The sequence below is a fragment of the Sminthopsis crassicaudata genome, chromosome 3 (assembly GCF_048593235.1).
Source record: "Sminthopsis crassicaudata isolate SCR6 chromosome 3, ASM4859323v1, whole genome shotgun sequence".
In the NCBI taxonomy this organism is placed as follows: Eukaryota; Metazoa; Chordata; class Mammalia; order Dasyuromorphia; family Dasyuridae; genus Sminthopsis; species Sminthopsis crassicaudata.
The window spans coordinates 326,713,105-326,736,287 of NC_133619.1; the positions used below are offsets into that span (position 1 = coordinate 326,713,105).

General features: G+C 35.7%; 1 pseudogene; it reads right to left on the bottom strand.

The window, feature by feature from the left end:
• Window positions 1-877: 877 nt before the first annotated feature.
• Window positions 878-6,113, bottom strand: LOC141562058 (RNA polymerase-associated protein RTF1 homolog; annotated as a pseudogene).
• Window positions 6,114-23,183: the final 17,070 nt, after the last annotated feature.

Sequence of the window (23,183 nt, forward strand, 5' to 3'; positions counted from 1 at the left end):
GAGTACATAAAACCAATATAATTTTTTAAATTACAGTTTTACACAACTGATCTATTTATTCAGTATCATCCCAAATAAATTACTAAAAAAAAATTTATTGAGTTAGAAAAAATAATAACAAAGCTCTTCTGAAAATGATGTGAGAACTAAGGTTATATTTCTCCAATAAAAGATGTGCTTATGATGAAGATTTCTACTGAATCCTTTTGAATGGGATAAACTGAGTGAAGACTTCAGATGGGAATGTGGACTTAAACTCTGCCCTAATTGTGACTTGAGACTTTGCAATAACAAGTTGAGCTATAGTTAAAAAGCTGCAGATGTTTGATTGTCTTGGATGAACATTTCCTCTCCTGTTTACACACACACATACCTCTTAATTAGTACTTCCTTTATACTCGATGATGATTTGGGGAATTCAAGTAACAGAATTCTCTCAGACAAGAATATCTGCTTATATAGCAGTTCTCTAGGGAAATTTAAATTAAGAGTTTGTTATTTATTAATATTCTTCTGTTTCTGGGATAGATTTCTAAGTTTAGAATGTAAGCCTGGATTCCCCCAGACAATGAGACAAAGTGGGGGTGCTTCTGCCTTTAGGGTCTATTTAATTTTGTGTTTTGCACTCCTCTACTGACACCTTGACTGTTGGGAGTTGCCCTTTCTGTTGAGAGCATAATAAATCCCTTTTTTTGCCTTTTTTTTTTTTTTTTTTACCTTGAGAGTCTCTGATTTTTAATTTGGGTAAGTGTCACTGTCCCCACACTTTTCAGGACCAATTGTCTATACAGCACTCTCTACCTCACCAAGTCTTTCCCCAAGAGAGCTAGACTCCACACAGGTGTGGGGCAGCAGAAGGGGAGGGAGAGTGGGCAGATGAGGGAGATCTATACAGTAAATGGTTTTATGTTACAGATGACTGGGAGTTTAAAGGGTCTCTTCTCAGCACCCCTACTGCTCCAGCCCAAAGAGGGCAAACCAAGGGAGAAGAGGAGAAGAGGAACATCATCATGGTTCATGCAGGGTCCAAAGCAGCAGGCTGGGCTTACTCAAATAAGTCCTCGTTGTTTCTTATAATCTTTTAAATTCAGAGATCTTCTTGGAGCACCATCCTTGGCTGGGGGAGCCTTTGAGGTGATGGCCAAGTGTCTTTGATTCTGAACTGGGAACTTGCAAGTTGATCTTCACATCAAAATCATGCACTTTGAACAGGTCCTCTGAGAGGTCACTGGCTGACTTAGAGTTGATGTCTTTGTCCTTTGGAGCATCTGCTAATGCCCCAGAGCCATATTTTGCATTCAGCTGAGTCAGGATGGCAGCTTGAACAGCAGGGTCTCTGAAGTTGGAGACAATAGTTGGTTTGCACTGCTGCCTAGTGAAGGGGTCCATTTGTTGATTTTTCATGTTGTGACTTTCAGCCACAAGGGCTTTCTCAGACTCAACAATGTTCCATTCCTGATTTCGTTGGTTGATGTAACTGAGGGCAGAAATATTCTTTGTTCGTTGCCGATCTAGAGCCTCTGCCCTTTCTTCCAACTCATTCAGTTGATCTTGGATTTGTTTAGCCTTGTCTCGGTCTCCCAAAGCTTCTGCCATGGCCTTCTCCTTCAGAAGCTGCGTTTTTTCATGGCATAGTTGGGTGGAGCTTTTCTGAATCTCTCTTTCTCTTTTACAAGCTCTTCAATATCCTGATCGTTGAATTTATAATTCAGAGCTTCTTTAATGGATACTTCCTTCTTGTTGATTTCATCCAAGGTAGGTAGCTGCATGCCAGCAGAAAACATGGCTTCTTTCCATTTCATAAATTCACTTTCTGTGAACTCTTGGTTTGAGACAAACTCCAAGCGGAATAGTCGCCGGTCATTGCCATGCCTCAACTGCAATCCTTTATTTGTCCTAGTGCCACCCAACTGATAAACCTTGGCTGTTTCCGCACAACAGTGATTTCAGCAACCCGACAGACAGGTTTACTGTTGTGGTCCCCAGTGCCAATTCGTATAAAACATCCTGTGACTGTCTTAGCAAAGAAAGGTATGTGACACCACCTTCCAGCTTGTGCCGAGATAACCGCACTCCCTTCAACTCTTCAGGCAGAGAAACTGGCTGGGATTTTGGAGGAAGCTCTTCCTTTTCCTCTTCTTCATCAGATGATGTCGTCCTAGATGAAGGATCTGTCTTCTCACTGGACTTATCGTCCTCCTCTTCCTCTTCATCATCCTAAACTTCACTTGTTTTTAATGGCTGTTTTTTGGCAAGCAGCTCAGCTGTTCTATTCTTCTGTTTTTCTCTCTCTGCTTTCAGTTCTTCCATGGCCTGAGGTTTTTTTGTCTAGTTTTTCATCCCACTTGGAACGCTGCTCCTTATTATGGGACATGACCTGGGACTCTTGAATCTATGTAAGTTTTTTCTTCTCTTGTTCTTCTTCTTGTTTTTTCTTTCTTTTCTTTCTTCTTGGTTGTTTTTAATTTCTTCTTAATTTCAAACCTTCTCTTCAGCACCTCTCTTTTTTCTATCCTGTTAAGCAGTTCCTGTTCTCTCTCCTTTTCTGTCATTTGTTCTAAACGGGCCCTATCTTCTTCATCTCCCATGAGCTCTTCTCCATATCCATCATGGAATTCCTCATCCTCAGAAGAAGAATCTGAGCTGGAGGAGGAACTGTTACTGTCAGAGTCAGATACTTCACCTTCTTCAGGGACTGAACTCTCAGCTGAGCTGTCTTTGTCAGAGCTACCTGAGGAAGCAGCTTTGTTTGTCTGTTTTTTCATGGTTCCCTTCTTCTCTATCTTCCCAGTTTTTCCTTTTTTCTTATTTTTTGAACCTCCAACTGTCCACTCATCATCACTGTCTGATGTTTCAGAGTCCGAAGAAGCTGCAGACTGAGTAACATGTTGCTCCTTCTTGGAGTCACTACATTTCCGTTTGGCTCGGGACAAGAGCTCCTGATCCAGGTCTCATCACTGCCGCAGTCCTCCGTGTCCATCACAACGCGGCCTTTCCACTTCTTAACCATGGTGGCACCCTGGCTCCCGTGCCAGACGCCCCCGCCTGGACTCCCCTCTTGCCCTCCAGACAGAGCGAGCGCCACAGCCACAGTCGCCACGGCTGGACCCACACCCTCACCTTTCTTCTTGTTAATTCACATAATAAATAGCCTAACTTTGTAATCTGTGATGGATGCCTTGCCATGATTATTCCATGTTATGAACTGAGTTTCTATTGTGATATTCTTTTTTTCTAATTGATTGCTGTTCTGAAACTATTTCGGTAGCATTAACATCTAGTGTTTATTCTACCCACCAGAAAGGTAAAAGATCAGGAACTTTCAAAGAAACCTAGGGAAAAAAATCAGAAAAGGAAGTTAGCCATATTAGACTTTAAACTATACTATAACATTTATATATGTATATATATCCAAGAACAGAAGGGATATAGTATAGGAAATGATGAACCTAATTCATTTAGAAAAACATGGATATAGAAAAATATTTTAAAACAAAGGCTTAGACCTATGAGGGAAGATGCTATCTACCTGCAGAAAAACAGAAATAAGCATAGTGCTGATGAGATCCTGAATGATATATTGGGCAGAGAGAAAGTGAAGCAAGCAGGGAGAAAAGCTCTGATAGAGATCAGTTTAGCTTCATAGTCCCACCCTCTGGGGAGGTAATCCAATCTGAAATCCAAGTTCTGTCAAACCCCTGAGACCCATCTTCTGTAGGGATCTTGGTCAGTCTCATTTTACTGTGCCCTAGTCATGTCCCTGAGGTTAAATTTTCCTTCTAAAATCTACTTATGGACCATCCCATGGCTGCTGCCTTCCTTTGGGTCAGTCTCCTATGGCATTCTGCCTCGTGGTATCTTTTCCCTAACCCTTCTTCCATCTATAGGGTATATCTCCTAATTCTACTATGCTTCTCAGCCCCATTTCTCCTCTTTATAGCTAATTCTTTTGGGGGGCTAAGTCCCTTTCAAGATTTAGTCTGCCAGCTAAGGACATGCTCCAATTTCATGGTACTCCCTTTCTATCAGATAATTGTGAGTTCCACTGAAGAACTTGTCTTTTATATGTTCTCCCACTCTATTTCATATTTACCATTCCCCATGTATATTGTAACCCTTCATTTTGTCTGTAACCTCTTCCTTAAATAAATCTACCTTTTGCCAAAGAGAATGGCATGATTGAACCCCAACTATTGGTACCTACCATCATCTGGTGTCCATATCACTCACATCATTTTAGTATTGAATTCCTCATCAGTACAGTCTTACATATATGTGTATGAGAGTATATATGTATGTCTATAGATATCTATATATTATGCACATATATCTACACTTTATTGTAACTTTCTTTGGGGGGAGAAGAAAAAGAGGGGGGGAAAGGGTCCAATAGAGAACAAAAGAAAATCAACAAAGAAGCAAAGGAAAGTTGGATGGCTTTGAAAACAATATGTAGTATTACATAAGTTTTCTTGAAATGGAAATTTATTGTTTTATATTGACTCCTTTCTTATGATCTGCTATGTATATGGCAATTTTTTTTCTTTTCTCATTTTGTACTTTAACATTTTTTAAAAAAGAATAAGAATTGCCTTCCAAATAATAAATGATCCATGATTAGGAAGCTCTCAAAAAAAAAAAAAAAGAAGAAAAGAAATTCAACTTATCTATTGTCAAGGTATTTATAAATACAGAATAGCATCCTGAGTTGGTTCTATATTCTCCTCCTTCAGTTCAGGCTTCAACTAGCTATTAAAACAACTTTCAGTGATGCACAGATGATGACTATGTCACTTCTATATTCAAAAAACTTCAATGGGTTCTTCTCATCTCTAGGATGAAACACAAATTCCTTGGTTTGGCAATTAAGATCCAGAGCAAACCTGCTCTGACCTACCTTAACCAGTCTCATTTCTAATTACTCCTTGAAAGCAGGGATTGTGCCAGTTTTCATTCTGGTAAATACTTCAAATATGTTTGAAGTGAATTTTTCTCATTTTTTCAGTGTGGCCCAATTTCTTCTACTTCTGTCTTTATGAAAGGTGGTCGCCTTGGGAGTAGGTAAAATAAGTAGCTGCTCCTCTAGTGGGATTTCAGGAGTATTCTGCCCCCCTTTCATCTGATCTTGCTGATGTATGAAAATTTCCAATAACCAATAAGTTTTTCACTTTAAAAATGAAATGTAATAGGAAAATATTCTAGGTTGCTGTCAATTTTTTATACTTTAGTACAAATGACTTTCTTGAAGTCATAGTTTGACGATGCATTTTGGGGGCAGTGGAGAAGGTACTTATGAGAAGGTCAGTATCTACCAACTTACCCCAACCTCTTTAGAAACAGGGTTACTTTCTAAAAGCAATAAACTTCCTGGTTGCCTAAGGGCATAAAAGTCCCACCCATTTGGAATCTTAATGACCCTCTGACTTAATGAATTTCTAATCTAAACTAAAGAGATGCTGGTATAAGGTTCACCCACCCCCAAATATTTGGCCTAGTTAGTGTTAAGATAGCTTTGTGGTTCACATAATTTTTGATTTGGGGAAGGATACTACAAATATGCAGGATGGGGTGCTTAGATGGTATGACATACAATTGTATATGAGGAGTCTTCTCTGGAACAAGAAGCAGGCTTTTTACTCATGTGGAGAGATTAGCTCAATAGATACTGCAGAAAGCTGGGGAAATAATAAAACACCAAGTCCAGCATTCATTCTCTATTGCTGATCTTGCAAAAAATCAAACTGCCAGTATAATAAAATTGATAGTGAACTGGCCTTATTGTATTCAGTAACTAAAAAGAGTGTGGTGGGTTTTAGGGACCACGCTATGAAAGTCAAGGACTAACAGCTATGAAAGTGAAGAAATTGCTCAAGGAGAATGGATCCTGCCCTAGGGTCTCCAATCTAGAGGTTGGGAGTCCTGAGAATATAATTCCTAATGAGGTGTTTAATGTTGGGTGTGACTAGCAGAGGAATTGATAAAAATGAATCCCTGGGGCAGGTAGGGAGAAAACTTTGATAGAGATCTATTTGGCTGTCTAGTCTAAAATCCAAGTTATTGGGTAACTCCTGAGACCCACCCTCAATAGAGAGCAAACAATCTTACCTTGCCATGTCCCATCAGAAATCCCAGTCCTATCCTTGAGGTTAAATTTTCCTTATAAAATCTATGGGATGGTCCATAAGTAGATTTTATAGGGAAAATTTAACATGACTGAGATTTCTGACAGGCATTGGCAAGGTGAGATTTCTGGAGACCTCTACAGAGAGTGGGTCTCAGGGATTTGCCATAACTTGGATTTCAGACTGGACACCCTACCCATAGGGTGGGACTTAACTGATCTTATCACAGCCTTCTTCCTGCCTGCCTCAGGCAGGATTTTTATGATTTCTTCTGCTAGAATCAGGAGGTTATTGTACTAGGCCACAGCAATATTATATGATGATCAATTCTGAAGGACATGGCTTTCTTCAACAATGAGATGATTCAGACCATTTCCAATGGCTTTGTGATCAAAAGAGCCATCTACACCCAGAGAGAGAACTGTGAGAACTGAGTGTGGTTCACAACATAGTATTTTAACTCTTTTTGTTGTTGTTTGCTTGCATTTTATTTTCTTTTCTGGTTTGATTTGATTTTTCTTGTACAGCAAGATAATTATGTAAATATGTATGCATATATTGAATTTAACATATATTGGACTACTCCTCATCTATGGGAGGGAGGTGAGAGGAGGGGGAAAACTGGAACACAAGGTTTTGCAAGGGCTAATGTTGCAGAATTATCTATGCATATGTTTTGAAAATAAAAAGCTTTAAATAAAATTAAAAAAAAAAACAAACCAAAAACAATCCTGTATTGTCCCTCAAGGAAGGTAAATTGGAAGCTTGTGGTGGATGATGGGGAGTTGAACAAAGTCATCATATCTGTTATTACATCTGTCCCTGACTTTATTTTTATTTTTTTTCCCCTGAGGCTTAAGTTAAGTGACTTGCCCAGGGTCACACAGCTAGGAAGTGTTAAGTGTCTGAGACCAGATTTGAACTTGGGTCCTCCTGAATTCAGGGCTGGTGCCCTATCCACTGCACCACCTAGCTTCCCCTGTCCCTGACTTTATCACTGACATAAACCATATTAATCTAGGCCCAAGTAAGTAGTATGGAGTCATCTACTTCACCAAAGCCTTATCTATTCCATGCTAGGACAAGTCTGAAGCAATTTGCTTTCCTAGGAAAACGGTCGGTATATTTTCATTGTCTTTCCCCAGAGCTATAATAGACATAATAAATGTGTTGATAATATGACTGAGGTCCTGGATCAGATCATGTAAGGAACAAAAGGTGGGAAACTGGCCCTAAGAAAATCCAGGGTCCAATATGTTCAGTCAGGTTTGGAGAATTACAGTAGATGACAAGAATTCAATGGAATCTGTGTTCTTTAAAGGAATAAACTATTGATATTTACTTCTCTACTATCTAAGGAGGAAGTCCAGAGAGATTTATTGGACTCCTTATCCCCAATCTGGATATTTGATGGTTCCCATTTACCAAGTCCCTAGCTTCTTTCATAGGGTGCCCAGAAAAGATTATGTCCTTGGAAGATTTAAAGCTGGCTAATCCAGGCAGTCTTGCCCCTTAAACCCTTCTAACAATTGTATGGCCTATATTTCTGGAGGTCACTGTCCATAAAATACCAGGCTGAGCAGAGCCTTTTGGCACATACCAGGATGTGGTCTGAATAAGCAACTGTTAGGTTTTTGCTGCTGCAAGTTCCCCAAAGAGGCCATCTATGCCACTTTTGAAATGCAGTTGCTCAGCCTTGCTCTGCCATGACCAGTCACAGAATATCCAGCAGCTGCTGTAGGTTGAGAAATATACTATGAGAGGTTTCTCAGGACCTTAATGGAAAGCACCAGACTGAAGCAAACTTAAGAAGCCCAGGCTGAGACTGAATGGTACAGACAGCAAAGACTGTACTGTGGGAGAACTGAGGCTTTTAAATTGCAAATAAGCTTTTTTTTTCCTTGATAGTCATGGAAGTTGCAGCACTAAAGCAGAGAAGGAAATCCAGGACCTGTTCTTCTACCAGAACCATTTCCAAAGGATTAAGAAAGAAATTCTGGGAAACCTGTGGGTTTTGTGTGTGCCATCTTGTCAGAAATCCACAAAAAACTGTCACGTAAGAATAGAAGAAAAAAAAAAAAAAAAAAAAAGGAACTACACTCATATTCCTTAGGTTGGTGGTTCAGTTGCTCTACTGTAGAATGTGAAGTTTTAGGCAGGCTGTCATGAGACTTTAAATTATCTCCATATAGTATTTGATGTAATGATTCAAACTTTTTAGAGGCTAGTAAAAGAAAGCCCATGTAAAGATTTAATATTCTTAATTCTTCTCATACTAACATATGCATTAAACGAGTATAGCATTTCTTTGCCTTTTAGCTGGTAAACAGAATACTACTCTCTAGATGGTCTTAGTGCAGAAGAAAATTCCTTCAAGAAAGAAAATTAAGTTTTACGTTGCTTTCTCAAGGGTTTTTCATTATTGTAAACAAAAGAAACTCTGAGAATCAAATAATGATCCTCCTTAAAATAATCCTATTTAATTGAGGGTTAGCTTAAAGTTGCTGCTAAGACTATTTTAGGTCCTTTGAATGAACACTAATGGAAGAGACCCTGCTTCCTGAACTCAAATGGTTAAAAATATGATGTTACATTTAATACACAGATAGTCTCTTGAAAGTAAAGACTATTTATAGTAAGTGTTCCATAGTTTCACCTTTTCTTCTGGCTCACACACTTTTTAAAAACAGAGGATCCAGAGGAATAGAGACAAGATGACAGTGATAGTACAGTGAGAGTGCAAATTCAACAGGCAAGAGTTATGAAAGATTCAGACCCCTTCTCTGAGAAACAAACTATCATTATCATAAAAACAAGCAAACAGCATCAAGGTCAGGTCGAGGAGCTTGTCTGATAGTTATAAGAGAAGGGTTGTCTCCTCCCAAGGGGGATAACCCTTCAATTATTGGTTGGAACTAATACACTTCTGTTAGGGCCTCAGCCTTTTTTTCCTTTTTTTTTTTTTTTTTTTTTTTTTTAATAGCTTTTAATTTTCAAAATATATGCAAAGAGAATTTTCAGCATTTACTTTTATAAAACTTATATTCCAAATTTTTCTCCCTCCCTTTCCCCCAACCACCTCCTCTAATCTGAGGGCATGGGAGGGGTAATTACTTGCTATCTGCAATATGTTAAACATGTGCAATTCTTCTAAATCTGTTTCCACATTTATCATGCATGATACATAAGAAAATCAGATCAAAAAGGAAAAAAATGAGAATAAAAAAAAAGTAACACCACAAAAAAGATGACAATATTATGTTGTGGTCCACACTCAGTCCCCATAATTCTCTCTCTGGGTGCAGATGGCTCTCTCCATCACAAAGCCATTGGAATCAGCCTGAATCACCTCACTGATGAAGAGCCATTTCCATCAGAGTTGATCATCACATAATCTTGTTGTTGCTGTATACAATGTTCTCCAGGTTTGATTCTTCTTCATTTAGCATCAGTTCATGTGCATCTCTCCGGACCTTTCAGAAATCACTGGACTTCAGATCTTGAAACACTCAGTAAGACTCAAATTTCCTACACCTGGCTGAGAGGGCAACAGCATCTGCCTGCAGTCAGCTGCCCACCCAAAAACTAACAAAGGCCCCGCTGGGGTCCTGTAAGGAAACCTAGTGAATAAGAAATCTTAGTGAGTCTCATCTGTCTTTTGTATAACTTTTGCTGAGAACATGAAAATATGCTGTTATCTGATGAAATGCCAGAAAACATTTTGATGCATTGATTAATATTATTGATGATCTATGTTTGCTTTGGAAACCTGGATAGTTCCCTGAGCAAACAGTCTTCCTAAAGGAATGAACAAATATTCTCCTTGGTGCGTCCCTTAAAATAAAGCAGCTTGTACCTGGAAGGCTACTTTGTCTCAAGAATCATATATCAAATGGAAGTATTTAGCATAGTGGCCTTCTTTGTTCTCAGCCTACAAAAGCTCCTTAGTGGAAAAGGAACTTTGAGAATTTCTCTCAGGAAGGATTTTGCAGCTTGTCTGGGATTTTTTTTCCCACCCTAATTTTCTGAATGACTGTGACCAGGGATTGTACAAACAAGAAAAAAACAGATCAAAAAGGAAAAAAAAAATGAGAAACAAAACAAAATGCAAACAAACAACAAAAACAATGAAAATGCTATATTGTGATCCACATTCAGTTCCCACAATCCTTTTTCTAAGTGTAGGTGGCTTTCTTCTCAACTGGAACTGGCCTGAATCATCTCATTGTTGGAAAGAGCCACATCCATCAGAATTGATCAATGTATAATCTTGTTGTCGTGTATAATGATTTCCTGGTTCTGCTCATTTCACTCAGCATCGGTTGATGTAAGTCTCTCCAGGCCTTTCTGAAATCATCCTGTTGATCATTTTTCTTACAGAACAATAATATTCCATAATATTCATATGCCACAATTTATTCAGCCATTCTCCAACTGATGGACATCCTCTCAGTTTCCAGTTTCTTCTCATTACAAAAAGGGCTGCCACAAACATTTTTATATTTGTGGGTCCCTTTCCCTCCTTTACGATTTCTTTGGGATACAAGCCCAGTAAAAACATGAAACAAGTACACTCTTGCTTAGACACAAATCAGAGGCAACAATCATATTTTGCTCTTATTTCAAACCACTTTAGGAACACTGAAAGATTACAATTCCCTAGGCTCTCTTTAAGATTCTGAAATAACAGACCACTCCAAAAAGCAGCAGCAGGATCCACCTAGACTTTTCTACCAAAAATGCCAAAAAACACACCCTTAATATAAAGTTCCTGGAATGGCAGGCAAACAAAAAATGATTCTCAACATAATGAGCTATTATGATATCAGAAATGCTTAAGGTACAAATGCAAAAGAATGACTAACAAATCTAAAAACCTTGTCTCAGAGAAAAATACCCTGAGCATTAATTCAGCAAAATTCTTAGATGATATTAAGCAAGAGGTTTTTTAAAAAAAAAAAGTTTTAAAATCTTTTTATAAATGGAATGAGATTGCTTGATGAAAAAACTGGAAAATAAATGAGAGCTAATGAAGAAATAATTAGAAAGGAAATTAAAAGCTTGGCACAAGAAACATAAAACCTTCCTCAAGCAACAACTGAAGATTCAAATGGACCAAATAGAAATTAATGACTACATGAGTCAATAAGAAATATTAAAAACAAAGTCAAAAAAAGATGAGAAAAATCAAAGAAAATGTGTTATTTCATGGCAAAAACAATTGATCTGGAAAATAGATCAGGGGGAAATTTTTAAGAATCATTTGATTATCTGAATATCATAACAACAGCAACAACAAAGAGCCTAGACATCTTGATATAAGAAATCTTAAAAGAAAGCTACCCAGAGCTCTTTAGAACCACAAGACAAAATTAAAATAGAGGGAACATATTGGTCATCTCCTGCAGGAAAAAAAAAAAAAAGCAATTATCCAGAATAAAAATTCTGAGTAACATCACAGTCAAAATCCAGAGGTTCCATGTCAAAGAAGAAAAAACACTTCAAAAAAGAATTGAAATATCAACAAGATCCAGTCAGAAATGATTTAACAGCTACCACTGTAAGGAAACAGAGAACTTGGAACATGATATTCAAGGAGGCAAAAGATATGGTATTACAACTGAGAATGAAGTACCCAGGCAAGAGAAAAACAGGGCAGCCAAAATAATGAAAATTTGAGAGCGTTTATTGCTAGCTGGCGACTGCACCCCACTAGAACAGGGGGGTCAGCAAATGAGTGGTCTATATCACATATTTATAGAAAGAAGAGAGAGACATCAAAATGTTTCTTGATACATTTGTCATAATAAAGGAATTTCTATTCTAAACGGGAGGCAAAAAAAAAGTTATCACTCTAAGAGGGTCATTCTCAGGCAGCAGCAAGGAGTATTTCTTTAACCTTATCAAGTCAAGGACTCAGATCTCTCAGGACAGCACATCTGCAGTAGGGAGTGAAGAACTAATAATAAACTTCTAACTACAAAAATTCAAGATTATGTTTCTCACAGTCCCATTTGGGGTGCTTTTCCACTTCAAGAATAACTTATCCAGCAATAGTGAGTATAATGATAGATGGAGGGAAAAAAATGGAGTTTTAATGATACAGAAGACTTTGAAGCATTCCTGATGCAAAGAGCTCTGAAAAAACTTGGAATTCAAACACTGGAGTAAAGATAAATATACAAAGATAACTAGGAATGAACAACAATAAAAAACTATATATAAGGATAAACTAATTGCATTCAAATATGAGGAGATGATACTGTTCTCTCTGAACCCTAAAATTATCACAATTCATAGAGGGAGTCTAATTAGACAGGACATGGGAGTGGTTCTTTTCTGTCTTGATGATTTCACCCATGGTGTTCCGTACTATATTTTGCCACTCGATCCAAATGGCTCTGGAGGGGAAAGTGAGGCAGGTGACCTTGTACAGTCCTTCCTCACTTAAATCCAAATCACTTGCATGTCACAGCATCTCCTCCCTGATGTCATGGTCCTCTTCAAGAACAAAGGGCAAACAACAACAACAAGCAAAGAATTGAAACAAGGGAAGAATACATGTGGGGATAAGGGGAGAAAAAGGAAGGGAAATGTTTTCTACATAAAGAAAGTGCCTTAGTAGAGTTCTATACAAATAAGGAAGATGAGGTAGAGGGGAGCAATTGACTGTCAAAAAAAAAAGGAAGAATAAATACATATATAGAATTAGGTAGAGAAACAGATTTCACTTAAAGGTGAGGGAAGAAAATTGAGAACAGATTAATAGGATATAGAGGAAGGCTAGATTTAGGGAGGGATTGTTGTTGTTATTATTCAATTATTTCAATCATGTCTGATTCTTCATGACCCTATTTAAGATTTTCTTGGCAAAGACATTGGAGTGGTTTGCCATTTATGTCTCCAGCTCATTTTACAGATAAGAAAACTTAGGCAAATGGAAAAATAAGTGACTTGTTCAGGGTCACACAGTAAGTTCCTAAAATCAGATTTGAATTTAGGAAGATGAGTCTTTCTGACTCCAGTCTTTGAGATCCTTGCATTATAACACATAGTTGTTTATTAAGGGAAGGATTAATTCTAAGCAAAACAAATTATAAGGATCTGCAAACATATGTATAGCAAAAAATGGGAATCTGAAGGGGTACTATAAATTGAGGAATAGATGAACAAATTATGGTATATAAATGCAATAATCTTTTCTTTGGGGGGGTTATGATAGGTCAATTTTCTTTTTTCTTATTAAAGCTTTCCATTTATTTACAAAACATATGCATGTGTAATTTTTTTTAACCCCGATACTTGAAAAACCTTCTGTTCCAAATTTTCTCCTCCTTTACCCCCACGCCCTCCCCTAGGTGGCAGGTAGTCTAATACATGTTAAATATATTACAATATATGTTTAATCCAATATATGTGTACATAGTTATACAGTTATCTTGTTGCACAAGAAAAATAGGATCAAGAAGGAAAAAATTTGTGGAAAAAAAAAACAACAAAATGCAAGCAAACAACAGAGAGAGTGAGAATGCTATGTTGTTGTCCTCACTCAGCTTCCATGATCCTCTCTCTGGGTGTAGATGGCTCTTTTCATCATTGGACAATGGAACTGGTTTGAATCATCTCATGGTTGAAGAGAGCCACATCCATCAGAATTGATCATCATATAATCTTGTTGTTTCTATGTACAGTGATCTCTTGGTTCTGCTCATTTCACTCAGCATCAGTTCATCTAAGTCTTTCCAGGCCTTTCTGAAATCATCCTGCTGGTCATTTCTTACAGAACAGTAATATTCCATAACATCCATATACTATAATTTATTCAGCTGTTCTCCAATTGATGGCATCCACTTAGTTTCCAGTTCCTTGTCATTATAAAAAGAGCTGCCACAAACATTTTTAAACATTCCTTCCTTTAAGATCTTAAGATATAAGTCCAGTAGAAACAGTGCTGGGTCAAAGGGTATGCACAATTTGATAACCTTTTGAGCAATTCCAAATTGCTCTCCAGAATGGTTGAAGCTGATATCTTTTCATTATAATGAGCAACTAGAGAACTAGTGATGAAGTCATGCTACCTACATGCTGTTGGAGGATTCTTAGAGGACTAAGAATGAGACACATTTTTAGTACACAGCCAACATAGAAATTTGTTTTAATTTACATACATGTATGTAATGGCTTTTGTTTTATTTGTATTCACAGTGGGAGTGGGAAAGTAGTGGGAGACTCAGAAAATGGATCTATGATGATTAAAACAAAGTATATTAGGAAGAAAGGAGAAGAAAACTTGAGAACACTGATCAACAATGACCAACCACAATTCTTGAATATTCCTGATGAAATATATTGTTTACCTCTTCAGAGATCACTTCAGAATACAGATTGTGACATTTTTAAAATGTGGCCAAAGAGAAATTTTGTTTTGCTTATTTATATATGCTTATAACAGGTTTTGTTTTTCTGGCTTTCTCTCCTTAAGGAGAGGGAAGTAGAAGGAAGAGAAGGCTGATTTTGGAAAATGAAATAAAATGTAATTATTAAAAATATATAAAACCCATCCAACTCCATCTTCATTTTTTAATCCAGCTATTTTATAAAATGTTCCTTGAGATATTAATAGTCCCCAAACTCTTTAGAAAATGTGTATTTTGGTAGTTTAGAAAAAGTAGTAAATTCTTCTAAGTTTTTCCTAACATTAAATAATGTCATTTTAGTTTATTTGTCTTTTCTCAGGAGTACTCCATAATACTGACTTTTGATATCTTGTTTAATTTGCAAAATGATTTCTTTTCTAGTGTGCTAGATGTTTCAAGTCTGTTATAGCCTCATACCATTTTGCAGGTATGTGTCTTATGTACTGAGCACTAAGCTGATTAAATATTTATTGAACTTCCACTCTATGTTCAGCATTGTGTTGGATACAATGAGGCAGGCACTAAAGTGATAGGGAAAGAAAGAAGATACCAGCCAATGCTAGAAAAACTCTTAATCTGCTTCTTTGCTGTGGATAAGTTTTTTTTCCCTTTTTTTCCCCTGATTAATTTTTAAAAATACATAATTCTTTATTAATCATGTTGGAAGAGAAAAATCAGAACAAAAGGAAAAATTCTGACAGAAAAAATAAGAAGCAAAGGCGGGGAAAAAATAAAAATAGCACGTGTTGATTTACATTCAGTTTCTATCATTCTCTCTCTGGATGCAGAAGGCATTTTCTATCCAAAGTTTATTCAGATTGCCTTGAAAGTTAAGCTTTTTCATTAAAGGAAAAAAAAAAACTGGGACCTATTGTGATTTTTGACCCAGAATCTCATATTTCAGTGTTGCTATGTTCCATATGTTAGAGGTGAGCTAGTTATCACATTAGTAGCATCTTCACAAATCTCAGGACTTTCAGAATTGTCACTAGTGCAACTATTTAAACTTGGGCCCCCAAACGTTTGTAATATCTGTAATATGTGATAACTTTAGGTTTGCCCTAAGTATTCATTTTCCAGTCTCTCTGTTGGAAGTTTATCTAGGTAATCCTTTTCATCTCTGTGGTTCCTAGGTCATACTCTTAAAGGTTCCATAGATCTGCCCCAGAGTCCATTAAAATACTATGCTATAATTTTGCCACTAGGATGGAAATAGATCCTGGACCTCTGTTTTTACAAAATAGGGAGGTTCTGGCACTTACAAATACCAGTCAGCAACTTTTCTGTGACTAAGAATCTTACTTTATTTGCTAATAGCTTTTCCTAAAAATATCACACCTGTGAGAATTCTTTAAATCATAGAATTTGCTTTGGCCCTATTTACATTTCTACTTATTGACATTTTATAACTTTTAGTTCTCCCCATTTCACTTAAAAACATTTTCCTTTTTCTCCCCTGGACACCCACATGTCCTTGACTCTATCTTTCCTCATTAGACTAAATTTCTATGGGGCAAGAAATAATTTACCTTCTATAAGGATTTTCTCTTTCATTGGGACTCTAAGCTTGTCAATCTATTTTCAGAGTGGCAGACACTTTTGATCAACATACAGTTCCCTATGTTATCATTCACTTAGTTTTAGTAGATCTCATATTAGATTGTTAGCACTCAAATACAAATATGCACATACACACCTCATATACCACCAATAGATGGCAGAGCTAGATCTCAAATTTTAAAGAGTGATTTCAGAGGCTACAAGATGTTTCTGTGGGTATTCTGGCACATTCCACCAACATTTCCTGGGATGCCATGTCACTGGATGACATTTACTGGGGTAGAAAGAAAGGGATTTTAATACACTTCTTTGGAGTGAAAATGTTTGTGATATTTCTTCAAATGTAGAAGTTTGTAATTTCTAGAGTTATCAATTCAGCAGGATATATTTTGCTTTGTGGAAAGTTTAGCATTAAAGCTAATGGCAGTTTCACTTCTCCTCTAATAATCATCACCATAAAGGCAGAAAAGTGGAAAAGCATACTCAGTAGCTACTCTCTATTACATTCCATCTATAAATTTTTTTCTAAAATGAAATTCAATTTAATAAGAATATTAAGTATCTTCTATTACAAGACATTGTGATAGCCCCTGGAGATTCAAAGTTAAAGACATAAAATTCTTATCTTATTTGTTAAAGAAAAGATTATAATCACATGTGTAAGTATAAAATATGTGTGTATATGTATGAATACACGTATACACAGAGGTATGCTAGAGACAGCTGTTACCATCTCTTAAAAACCAATTGTGAAATTTTCAGTGTGAGAATTTACATCCCCTTCAGTGATGAAGTCCAGAGAAACGACTGTAGGAACTGAGTGTGGACCACAGCATAGCATCTTCACTCCTTCTGTTGTTGCCTCCTTGGATTTTTTTTTTCCTTCTTGATCCGATTTTTTCTATTTAGTAAGATAACTGAATAATTATGTATACTTATATTGGATTTAGCATATACTTTAACATATTTAACATGTATTAGAGTACCTGCCATTTAGGAGAGAGGATGGGGGGAAGGAGGGGATAATTTTGAATAGAAGGCTTTGCAAGGGTCAATGTTGAAAAATTACCCATACATATATTTTGTAAATAAAAAGCTTTAAGTAAGAAAAGAGAATTTACACCCACCCCCCCAAATCAACAAACACTACAAATTGGGGTTTGACTTCTTGTTGTTCAATCATTTTCATTCACATGTGACTCTCTGTCACTCCTTGTGGAGTTTTTTTTAGCAAAGATACTGGAGTGGTTTACCATTTTCTTCTCCAGCTCATTTTAGAGATGAGAGATTGAGGAAAACAGAGTCAAGTGACTCCCCAGGGTCAAACAATTAGTGTCTGAGGCCAAATTTGGACTCAGAAAGATAAGACTCAAGGCCCAGCAATCTATTCACTGTTCCACTCTAAGAAGTGATGTTGATTTTTTTTTTTTGTTTATTTTCTTGTGTTTTTTTCTCTTCTTGGTCTGATTTTTCTGTCAAAATGTGACAAATACAGAATATATTTAAAAGGATGGCACATAATTAACCTATATCAGATTGCTTGCTGCTTTGAGGAAGAGTGAGGATAAAAGTGGGGAGGGAGAAAAATTTGAAACTCAAAATCTTATAAAAATGAATGTTGAAAACTATCTTTACATGTAATTGGAAAAATAAAATACTATTGAGGAAAAAAAGTGGTGGTGAAAAGACAGCTAAATAGCAGCTAACTGGTGCAGTGGATAGAACATTGGTCTTAGAATCAGAAGAATCAGAAGAATCAATGGGACCTCAAATATTTTCTAGCTGAACAACCCTGCCCACATCACTTAAACTTGATTGCCTCCAAAAAAAAATGATGGTGAAAATATTAATGATGCAGATAAAATTTAAAAGTATATACTGGATAATTATTTTTGGTAGTTAAATATCTATCACACATACACACACATATAAATACATACACATGAGCATTTGTATTATTTGTAAATTTACACACAGGATAATTTCAAGAAGGCATGTACTAACACTGGAGGAGAGAGCAAGGAGAGAGCACACAGTACAATCTTGGGAATGAAGTCAAATAAAATTTTAGAAGATTAAAATACTTGGAGATCATAAATGTGCATATCTTTTGAATACTTAGAAGGTAAAATAATAAAGTCACAGGACTTCTGTCCTGAGATGTAATGAAAAACACTCTAGACTTGGCGTCAGAAGATCTGGCACTGGCTGCAGTCCCAGCTCTGGAGCTCACTGATCCTGTAACCTTGAACATCTTATTTATCTTCCTCAGGTCTGTTTCCTCCACTATAAAATAAAGAACGATTAGCCTAGGTGATTTCTAAAGTCAGTTCTAGCACTAATATTTAGAGAAATAAGCATTATTGCCTTCAAAGCAATTACGATGGAAAGTTATGTAAACATTTCAAAGATGCTACCACTGATCAAAATTGGTTTTGAACTCTATTTGGAATTGCCTGCAGCTCTTGTTTAAAAGTCACAGAAAAATTTTGTCTTATTACTTTAATAGGTACACCTTAAGTTTTGTTTTGTTTTCCTCCTGTTTATTTCCAAAAATATATTAACAGCTTAATCTTCAGCTTTATTTACCAGATTTCCCTCATAAATACTTTTGGCTATTTCTAAAAATCAAAACTACCTTCAAAGAATGAAGATTTACCCAACTAAGTAGTTGGTGCTGAAGGCAATCCCAAAGGAGAAGGACTGTTTTTAGTAAAAGCAGCATCCTTGGAATAATTGTAGATATCTGGGTGTGGAGCAAAGCATATTTTTTCAGACTTTTTTAGATATTTAATAGCTGCCCTGAGTCACCTATTTGCCAAATATAAAATGTTCAAAATGAGGAGTGGCCCATTCACCATTTATCAGGGAAATATAGAAGAAATTTTACTTCTTTACTCCTTTCGGAGCTCTGAGAGAATTCTTCAATTTACTTGGCAGAATCATAAGGCTAATGGCCTTTGGCTGGGGGAAAAATTAGTCATTGCTTCCAGTAACCTTCAAAAAACAGACAACATTGAGAAAAGTTAGAAAGAATCTTTCATATGAATCAAGAGAATCAAATGTAAAGTCTTTTAGCCTTGGAGAAAAGCAGACCCAGAGATCCCAGTGAAGCTACAAGTCTAGTACAACCAGCATAAGAACATCACAAAAAGAAATAAAACATCAGAATCTACTGTATGGAAGATATTTGCTGCCTTGGTGATTTGTATGTTTTATATGTGTATCCATTCTACATGGTATGTTTTTGTGGGTTTCTGAGCCCGAGGTTTATGAGCAGAATATTTTATTACTACTATTTGTGCTATACCATTTCAATAAATGCCTTTGCTGTTGAACTAATTGTATTACCTGGCTAACTGTTTTTTGGTTTTGTTTTGTTTTTGTTTTTACTTTTTATTTTTAATTTTTAAAGCTTTTTATTTTCAAAACATATGTATGGATAATTTTTCAACATTGGCCTTATGTTTCAGATTTTTCCCTCCTTCCCTACACCTTCTACCCTAGATGGCAAGCAATCTAATATATGTTAAACATGTTAAAATATATATGTTAAATCCAATATGTGTAAACATATTTATACAATCTCTTGCAGCACAAGAAAAATCAGATCAAAAAGGAAAGAAAATGAGTAAGAAAGCAAAATGCAAGCAAATAACAACAAAAAGAGTGAAAATGTTATGTTGTGGTCCACACTCAGCTCCCATGGTCCTCTCTCTTCATCACAAAATCATTGGAACTGGCATCAATCATCTCATTGTTGGAAAGAGTCATGTTAATCAAAGTTGATCATCATATAATATTGATATTGAACTGGCTAACTGTTACAAATGAATCTACTGATTGGGATTCATAAATCATAATTTTAGAAGTGCTGACTGAGAGTTTGAGAGGAAAGAACCCCAAAGGAAATACTATATATAGATGGACAACATGATAATACTGAACGGGGTAGTACTTATTGAAATATAAAAGTTTTGGTCTCTTAAAATAATTATACCTAAAATGTGGAATGTCTTGGATGAAGTAATGCAGAGCAAAGTAAGCAAAACCAAGAGAACAATTTACACAATAGCATAAAGGAAAACAGCACTGAAGGATAACACAGTTCTTATAAATTCAATGATCAATCTGGATTCCAGAGGACTATTTGGGAAATATAGCTCTTCTCAGGAGACATGGTACCGAAGAAGACATACAATGACTAATAGACACAGACACGGACATGGCCAATGCATTGGTTTGTTTTCCTTTACCATGTTTCTCTGTTATAAAGGAAGTTTCTATGTATGTATGGGGTGTAAGTCAAAAAATATTTATTAAGTACCTATTATATACTAGGTACTGTGTTAAGTACTGGAGATACAAAGAGGCAGAAGATATTCCCTGTTCTCAAGGATTTCAAAATCTAATGGGGGAAACAACAATCATACAAATATGTACAAGCAAACTATAATCATGACAAAAAAATAAGAAAAAATGGCACTATGAAATTGTAAGTCTAAGTTCCATAAGCACTTTTTTCAATTTTTTTTTCAATGATTTCAATAATTTCAAAATAGGTCATTTTGGTTATATCAAATTAAAAAGTTTTGTATAAAGGTTTTGCAATTGTCAAAGCTGAAAAATTACCCATGCATATATATTGTAAATAAAAAGCTATAATTTAAAAGAAAAAAAAGATTTTGTACAAACAAAACTAATGCAGACAAGATTAGAAGGGAAGCAATAAACTGAAAAAAACATTTTTACATTCAAAGGTTCTAATAAAGTTCTCATTTCCAAAATATACAGAGAATTGACTTAAATTTATAAGAAATCAAGCTATTCTCCAATTGATAAATGCTCAAAGGATATGAACAGACAATTTTCAGGTGAAGAAATTGAAACTATTTCTAGTCATATGAAAAGGTATTCCAAATCATTATTGATCAGAGAAAAGCAAAGTAAGACAACTCTTCAAATCATTATTTCTTTTTTTTTTTTTCTTTCTCTCAGGCTGGGGTTAAGTGACTTGCCCAGGGTCACACAGCTAGGAAGTGTGAAGTGTCTGAGATCAGATTTGAACTCGGGTCCTCCTGAATCTCTCAGATTTACTAAGATGACAGGAAAAGATAATGACAAATGTTGGAGGGGATGTGGGAAAACTGGGACACTGATACATTGTTAGTGGAATTGTGAACAAATCCAACCATTCTGGAGAGCAATTTGGAACTATGCCCCAAAAGTTATCAAACTGTGCATATCCTTTGACCCAGCAGTATTACTACTGGGCTTATATCCTAAAGAGATCTTAAAGAAGGGAAAGGGACGTGTATGTGCAAAAATGTTTGTGGCAGCCCTTTTTGTAGTGGCCAGAAACTGGAAACTGAGTGGATGTCCATCAATTGGAGAATGGCTGAATAAATTGTGGTATATGAAGGTTATGGAATATTATTGTTCTGTAAGAAATGACCAGCAGGATGATTTCAGAAAGCCTTGGAGAGACTTGCATGAACTGATGCTGAGTGAAATGAGCAGAACTAGGAGATCATTATACATGACAACAAAAAGACTATATGATGATCAATTCTGATGGACATGGCTCTCTTCAACAATGAGTTGATTCAAACCAGTTCCAATTGTCCAGTAATGAAGAGTCATCTACACCCAAAGAGAAGACTAGGGGAACTGAGTGTGGACCACAACATAGCATTCTCACTCTCTTTGTTATTGTTTGTTTGCATTTTTGTTTTCCTTCTCAGGTTTTTTTTTTTCTCTTTCTAGATCCGATTTTTCTTGTGCAGCAAGATAACTGTATAAATATGTATACATATATTGCATTTAACATATACTTTAACATATATTGCATTTAACATATACTTTAATATTTAACATGTATGGGACTACCTGCCATCTAGGGGAGGGGGGTGGAGGGAAGGAGGGGAAAAGTTGAAATAGAAGATCTTGCAAGGGTCAATGCTGAAAAAATTATCCATCCATATGTTTTGTAAATAAAAAGATATAATAAAAAATTTTCTGTGCTCTATCAGTCTTGTGTCTGTTTACACACACACACACACACACACACACACACACACACACACACACACACACATATAAATAGAAAAGCCCTTAAGGAACTCACTATATATGTGATTTGATATAATCTAAATTATATAGAAAATATTCCTATAATTGAATCTTTGATTGTTTTTCATGAGATATTATTTTATATATGCATAGGTATGTGTATATATGTTAATATTTTAATAATACAGCATGAATAGTTTAGATTTCCATAAAATATATTTCTAACAATTGAATAAATATGTGTGCATATATTGGATTTAACACATATCTTTATCATGTTTAACATATATTGAATTACTTGCTATCTACAGGAGAGGGTGAGGGAAAAAGAGAGAAAAATTGGAACACAAGGTTTTGCAATGGTCAGTGTTGAAAAATTATCCATGCATATCTTTTGAAAATAAAAAGCTGTAATAATATATATGTATATATAAAATATCAGATGTCTTGAATGAATGATTGGCAAGTTTTAGTATGAATTTTTTGGTGAGTATCCAGAGGGCAAAATATTCTGTGCTGCTGATTAAAAAGCAATCCACATGGTTTTTAGATAACTAACATGGAAGAGATTGAGTTTAATAAGGTAAAATTTATAAAATCTTAAAAAGACAGACATCAAAAAAAAAAAAAAGACAGACAATATTTCCCTTAGAATCTTTAGGATCATATTAACCCTTTAGGATAACATACTAATATTTAAAATTTTCAGTTTTCATTGAAAGTATATATGGATATATGCATTTATTTGGACTGAAACATTTGCAACAAAATGTGTGGACACAAATGAAGATTAAGATTAATTATTAAAGACAATATAACAATATACTTCCATTATTACAGCTGAATTCTAAAGGATTTAAAGTTGGTTTTCACTTACATATACAACAAATACAACTTACAAAATCTAAAACAAAAAAAATAGAAAAGAAAAATTAAGGAAGACATTAAAATTAAGGCCAAAAAGCAAGGGGAAGTTGGAAAATAGAGATACAAGAAAATGTTGAGTGAAACT